The following is a 7846-nucleotide window of genomic DNA, read 5'->3' as shown; positions in this document are numbered from 1 at the left end:
TCTCCATTAAACCATGTCTGTCAGGCTTATTGGAGCAGAAGCTACAGGGAGAAAATGAATTTTGATTCTCCCTGCAGCCATTTACGTCCAGTCATGGGGACAGTGCAGAGCTGTTATGATCACTGCTGACTAGACAATGACTATGCTGTAATCACTGCCCTGCACACTTGGTAACCTGTTCTGTACATATTCTTCAGAGCAGGCTGTCAATCAATGTGCTGGGGTATGATCACTGTACTGAGCAGTGTCTGTTACATCCCCCTGCAACACCCCCAATGACTGGAAGCAAGCGGCTGCAGGGAGAATATAACTTAATTTTTTTCTTATAGCAACTGCTCCAGTAAACCTGCTAGAGATGATTTAAATGCTGTTTACCTGCAGATTACTTGCATATGGCATTTCTGGAGGAGGCGATGGCTACCTTTTAAGTATAGTGGGTTACACTATCATATTTGCATTTGGTTCTTTTTATCTCTGTGGCAGAGCTCATTATTCTGGATAGTTTGAGGGGCAGTTAATAAATCCTTTTCAGCAGGAATGGCCATAATAAGAACATGATTTGTCTGTGTTATGGTAGGACATGTCCCCAAAAAACAAATGCTTTGTCACATTTTCAATAATAATTAATAAGGCCACAGTGGTGGCAACCTGGGCAAGAACGCAGACAATCCTAGCATCTAGGGTATGGAAGGAATAGGTTCCGAATGCTGGTGCTAATGTTGGCTACAGTAGTTTTTGTATGGTATGCCTTCTCCGTTCACAGTGGGATGTATTAATGAAATCTGGTAACCACAAGGTATCACCTTGAAAAAGAATGACAATAACATTTAATGAAATTTAGAACAAATTATACACTAAACATTTTTCGTTACCCTTTATATACACCAGCCCTATGTATGGCACCTTATGCAATCATTTTAATTGACCTTTAAAAAAGAAAAAAAAAATAGTATTTGTCTATCTTTTATACAGATCTGTGTCTACTGTATATTTTATAGGGGAACTTTTACAAGAGTTTGTGCTTGTAGCTTCAGACTTGATGTATTGCTGGTAATGCAGAGAGATGTAGGCAGAATTGGTAAAATAGCTTTACTGTCCTATTAAGTAACTTTCTACATGCTTTCAATTAAACAAAACAAAAATAGTTGTAAAGGTGTGCATAACTTATAGATGGCAGTGAGAAGAACTCTGAGCCTAATATTGAACTTTGATGTTTATTAAGTTTAGAAAAACTGTTTATTTTCCCTCCCTCATTTCTAAGCCTTCTTGGAGTTAAGGAACCAGTGCTATAGCTGAGGACTGGTGTAGCTGCCTCCATCCAATCCAACTCTGCCTAGTTTCTACTTTCTTACACAGTGCTTGTAGAACAAGGGCACATCGTTGGGAATTTTAGGAACCTGCCCTGTTGAGTGTTTTGCACTTTTGATTTACAATACATGTAAACATGACGTATTGCAATGACAAAGTTCTATGTCCGGACAACAATAAATTATTTTGGGAAACTGCTTTTATTTATTTCTGTATGGACACACAATCTCCGTCTATAAATGGTGTTAAAAGCCTTCAGCTGAAGAACAAGAGGACTACATGACCGTAAAGGAATTTCCTTAAAATGACAGATGTAACCAACAGCCAAGCTCCTGCAGCAACAACATCTACACTGTGTAAGCGCCTAAAATGCTGCTGTAAATGGTGACTGCCGCCATTAGATGATTCACTGAAGGTGGTTTTATTTTCTAATCCCATCGCCACTTCCCCTGACATGATTGTGGGATAATGATTGTTGTCATGTCTGCCAACTACTATCTATAGCTACAGTGTATGTATGCATGTACACTGCTCAAAAAATAAAGGGAACACTCAAATAACACATCCTAGATCTGAATGAATGAAATATTCTCATTGAATACTTTGTTCTGTACAAAGTTGAATGTGAGGACAACAAAATCACACAAAAATCATCAATGGAAATCAAATTTATTAACCAATGGAGGCCTGGATTTGGAGTCACCCCCAAAATTAAAGTGGAAAAACACACTACAGGCTGATCCAACTTTGATGTAATGTCCTTAAAACAAGTCACAATGAGGCTCAGTATTGTGTGTGGCCTGCACGTGCCTGTATGACCTCCCTACAACACCTGGGCATGCTCCTGATGAGGTTGCAAATGGTCTCCTGTGGGATCTCCTCCCAGACCTGGACTAAAGCATCCGCCAACTCCTGGACAGTCTGTGGTGCAACGTGATGTTGGTGGATGGAGCGAGACATGATGTCCCAGATATGCTCAATCGGATTCAGGTCTGGGGAACGGGTGGACCAGGCCATAGCTTCAATGCCTTCATCTTGAAGGAACTGCTGACACACTCCAGCCACATGAGGTCTGGCATTGTCCTACATTAGAAGGAACCCAGGGCCAACGCACCAGCATATGGTCTCACAAGGGGTCTGAGGATCTCATCTCGGTACCTAATGGCAGTCAGGCTACCTCTGGCGAGCACATGTAGGGCTGTGCGGCCTTCCAAAGAAATGCCACCCCACACCATTACTGACCTACTGCCAAACCGGTCATGCTGAAGGATGTTGCAAGCAGCAGATCACTCTCCACGGCGTCTCCAGACTTTGTCATGTGTGCTCAGTGGGAACCTGCTTTCATCTGCGAAGAGCACAGGGCGCCAGTGGCGACTTTGCCAATCCTGGTGTTCTGTGGCAAATGCCAAGCTTCCTGCACGGTGTTGGGCTGGGAGCACAACCCCTATCTGTGGACGTCGGGCCCTCATACCAACCTCATGGAGTCTGTTTCTAACCGTTTGTGCAGACACATGCACATTTGTGGCCTGCTGGAGGTCATTTTGCAGGGCTCTGGCAGTGTTCCTCCTTGCACAAAGGAGGAGGTAATGGTCCTGCTGCTGGGTTATTGCCCTCCTACGGCTCCCTCCACATCTCCTGGTATCTGCTCAATGCTCTGAACACTGTGCTGACAGACACAGCTACCCTTATTGCCACAGCTCACACTGATGTGCCATCCTGGATGAACTGCACTACCTGAGCAACTTGTGTGGGTTGTACTGTAGACACCGCCTCATGCTACTGTACCTCTAGGGGTGAGAGCAATGGCAAAATGAAAAAGTGACCAAAACAACACCCAAAAAGGATGAGAGCAGAGAAATGGTCTGTGGTCACCACCTATAGAACCACTCCTTTATAGGGGGTGTCTTGCTAATTGCCGATCATTTCTACCAGTTGTCTGTTCCATTTCCACAACAGCAGGAGAAATTGATTCACAATCAGTGTTGCTTCATAACTGGACAGGTAGATTTCACAGAAGTGTTATTGACTTGGAGTTACATTGTGGTGTTTAAGTGTTCCCTTTATTTTTTTGAGCAGTGTATTATATATATATAAAAAAAGTACACATTGACCGTGTTTGGTTCTGAAATTACCCAAGCTACAAAACTGTCATTATCTAACCTGTACAGAGAATGACATTAATAAATATATATACATCTCAATAGTACCACTATGTCAGAAGTGGGAAGTGTTCAGGGACACTTGTTCCCCAGCCTGGGAGCTGCCTTCGAGCTCCCCCCAATCCAAGGTCCCAGGATGTCAAGGACCCTTTCCTTTTTCCGACTCGCCTTAGGTTTAGAGCCTGTCTTATCTGTTCTAGCCGTGGCTTACATACAGGGTGGAGCGCTAAATTAGACAGTCTGGTGCTTTGGTCTGAACTTGTTCTGTTCTTTCTACCACAGTTCCTCACCCGACGGGGGTACACTCCCAGATTATCCAGAATCTTCCTATCACTCCATGGACTGTTCGCCCTTCCTGGTCTTCGGTCCACACCTTCGTCCACACCACGGTATCTCCACTCGGCCTCAGCAATGCCAATCTGCTTTGGAAGGTCCCTCGTGCAGCAGTGGACCGATCTTACGTTTGGAGTACTTGTCTCTTCCCACCCTAGGGACTGCTTTCTCGGAGCCTTCATTGGGGGACACAGCATCACCCTTATTTGTGCCATTGTTAGTTCATCTTCGGGTAATCTTTTATACCTCCTTTCCTACTGCTTTCTCAGAAACTGGTTAGTTCTCTTCCAATGTGGGTGTAGGCTGCTGGGGAGGAGTTAGCCTTTTTTTCTGCCTAGTGTCAGCCTCCTAGTATCAGCAGCATACACCCATGGTTTCCTGTGTCCCCCAATGAAGGTTCCAAGAAAAGGATTTTACAGTGAATACCAAAAATCCTCTTATATAACATATATATTTATCTTACTCACTTACATTGCGCCATTAATTCCACAGCTCTTTACAGACCATATCAGCACTGTCCCCATTGGGGCTCACAATCTAAATTCCCTATCAATATGTCTTTGGAGTGTGGAAGGAAACCGGAGAACCCGGAGGAAACCCTCGCAAACAGGTGGAGAACATACAAACTCCTTGCAGATTTTGTCCTTGGTGGGATTTGAACCCAGGACTCCAGCACTGCAAGACTGCTGTGCTAACCACTGAGCCACCGTGCTGCCCACATTTAGTGAATGATGTAACATCTACTACGTATATATGCATATGTTATATACATGATTGTAAACAGAATAAAAATTGCCTCAAAATAATCCCACATATATCACAATATATCTTTATCTTAGCAAAATAAATAGGATGCTTGTGCATACATCCTCAAAATGCCCAATGATGGTAGCAATTATGAAAGCATAGAATGCTTGTGCATAAATTCTGTAACTCAATATGACAATAACGATTGTTAAAATATAATAGAGGCGAATAAGGTAGAAAAATAAAGTGCTAGTGCATAAATCCTCCAAATTCCAATAATAATACTAATCTTAGAGTGTTAAATGGGGGAAAAAAAAATCACAGAATTAAAAAGGGAGATCAGGACATATTAAGCAACCTTACTTTGCAATGGTGCAGACACGTATGTGCTGAGCCCCAACGCGCGTTTCACCCTGTTTCCTAAGAGGGTGTGTGTGTGAGGGAAAAGTAAGAGGTTTAACCTTTCTATAGAGTCCCAAGACAAATCATATACCACGATGTATGGCCCGTGTGATAGATGTAATTTTAGTGAAATGCTTACATCACTTGCGGTCACATTGGTGACCTACAGCACAAGTAGGGTCTCTATGAAAATTAGTGCAGAGTAAAGTGGGTCTCTCCAATCTGTCTAATCTTGTAGGATCCTGGGACTCCACCTTATGCCAAAGGTCATATACCCTAGTTGGAGTCCCTTTTCCCTTTTTTAGGCAGCAATTTTTCATTTTAGTGACCTAGTAAAAGTTACGTTTTAATATAAACTCTCACGTTTTGCTGCACTGTCCTTGACATTGTGATAACTCTGAAATTTGTGGTGTCATCTACTGGCTAAATATGAGAGCGAGTAGCAGAGAAGACACTGTTTATGGGGTGTATGTCTCCGGCAGCACAAGCTGGGCGAAATGGGGCTGATTTATCAGTGCTGTCTAATTTTTACACAAGCCCTTAACTGCCCAAGAATTTATTTTGCACTTTAATTCCTTGCCTCCCCTTGTTACAAGTGGCAAAACTTTTTTGTTTTTCAACATGGCAGTATGAGGGCTTGGTTTTTGCGGGACGAGTTGTAGTTTTGAATGACCCCATTGATTTTACCATATAATTTACTGAAACATGGGGAGGGGGGGATTTTAAATTTGTGTTGAAATTGCTTAAAATAAAGTTAATTCTGCCTTTATGACATTTATTGTGTGGTAAAATTGACCCGGCTCTACAAGTTTCCAGGCTAATACAATTACAGCAATAACAAACTTGTCCATTGTTTTCTTATTTTAATGGTGAAAAAGATTCTAACACCCATAACTTTCTGTATATTTCCATCCATGGAGTGGAGAGAGGGCTTGTTTTTTTTACGTACGGAGTTGACTGTTTTATGTATACCATTTTGGGGTAAATATGTTTCAATTACATTTATTTTTTATGTGGGGGGAGTGGAGTGCAGCAACTGAAAAGCAGCCATTCTGGCATAAAAAATAAAAAATTAAAAAAAAAAAAACAACTTTTTAATAAGGAAAAAGGAGGCGATTTTAATCTTTACGTTTATTTAAAACGATCTTCTTTTAAGACAACTTTAAGATATGACTAGAGTACTGCAGTATATAAAGAAATAGTGATTCTCTTATGAATCTCAGCCTGTGGCTGAACTTCATTAGATGACCAAGATGGCAGGAATGGGGGTCTTCAGCAGGCCCTGGCTGCCATGGTATAGCCCTTTGGTGGCCTACAATTGCATCCCCAGCTGATCGAAGCTGATGTATGCATGCATTGGCAGTGATGTAGTTTCAATACTGCTTTGAAAGATTGATAGCTGCAATTAAATGGTTAAACTACTGCAATTGAAGGAAGCACTGCATGCTGTAGTTAAAGGCAGATGCCTGCTCTGTAATACAGCTGGCAGCTGTGAAGTCACAGCCTCAATTAGTTGGACTTTTAACTGGTGCAACTGTGATAAAGAAAAAGACTGGAGGCCAGCACCAGAACCCCCTTCCTTTTTAATCCTGCTGTTTGGAAAAAAAAAAAATAATCTGCAGCTTTACAAACGTTTTTTTTTATTATGAGGATCGGCAAATCGTGGTTAGGTGAATTTGTTCATGGATAGATGTTATTATTATGAGTATTGTTTTGTTTTTTTATGTTAACTTTTTTTTTTTTTTTGTATCATAATGATTGTTACATATGTACTGTTCGGGTCAATATGACCCGATAAGTGTTTTATACAGATCTCCCGCTATTTTCAGTCACCTAAACGATTTATAGCATCATTGTAGATTATTTATTGCATCTACTATTGGTAGACGATTTCTCCAGTTCCTGCAGATCCATGCGCTCGATACATTTGCAAGTTACTGCCGATAGATGGGCTTTGAGTACAGGTCTGTTTCACTGTAGTATAAAAGCTCTTATTGTTAGTTTTTTCCTGCAGTTTTATCATTATTGTTGTTCTTTTATATAGTGCAAATTTATTTTTTACAGCACTGATTTTACTCCGTGAAAGTTGTGAGTGTCCATTATTTCGAAAGTTGGATAAAAATGTGGAGAAGACGTCCATTGAGTGAAGCTGAATTGTAAAAGTAATGTTCAGCTTTAGGCCAATATAATTCTGGTCAATATAAATATTGCCACAGCACAGAATATTAAAATATAACCTTTAATAAATACTTTATTGATTTTTAAAGTGCTGAGTGCCTGTGTAATGAAACAAAAAAAACAAAACACAACAACATAAACGTAAAGAGTGTTATGGTAAATGCTCCTAAGGTATCTATTTGAGTTTGACAATACCTATAGTTCACTATCCAAGTGCTAGGTATCAACCTCTTTTAGCATTCCCAAGATATATTGGTATACCAAGCATTTACCAAGGAGACAGCATACAAAGGAAATCTCACATACATATCACAGAATATCTGGTCTATAAGATCCCTATAATTCCTCATCAATTACTTCAATGTGTAATGTATGTAATCCTTGAGCCGCTCTAAACAAACAGATGACGAGCCTCTTATTACCAGCCAGGCTTAATTCCTCATACTGGCTACTGGATAAATGTCACCTGGAGCCTTTTATCCTCCTTTTTTGTTTAGGTGAAAAAGATCCAAGGCACCTCCTGACGTGTTTCAGCCATTCATCAGGGGCATATGGTTCCAAGAAATGTTGATCCAGCATTAGACCTTCATCTCCCCGTGCTAATGCCTCCAGCCACTGTCAGCGTGTACACTTACGTTTCTTTTTATACACATGCTGCGCTAGTCGGATTCGTGGCGCACACAATGACGCACTTCCGGTCCCAGAATGTCGTCGTGTGC

Source organism: Phyllobates terribilis, unplaced genomic scaffold, assembly GCF_046119375.1.
Source record: "Phyllobates terribilis strain yellow unplaced genomic scaffold, ASM4611937v1 Scaffold_1__5_contigs__length_1240528914, whole genome shotgun sequence".
Lineage (NCBI taxonomy): Eukaryota > Metazoa > Chordata > Amphibia > Anura > Dendrobatidae > Phyllobates > Phyllobates terribilis.
This window is presented reverse-complemented; position numbering follows the sequence as displayed.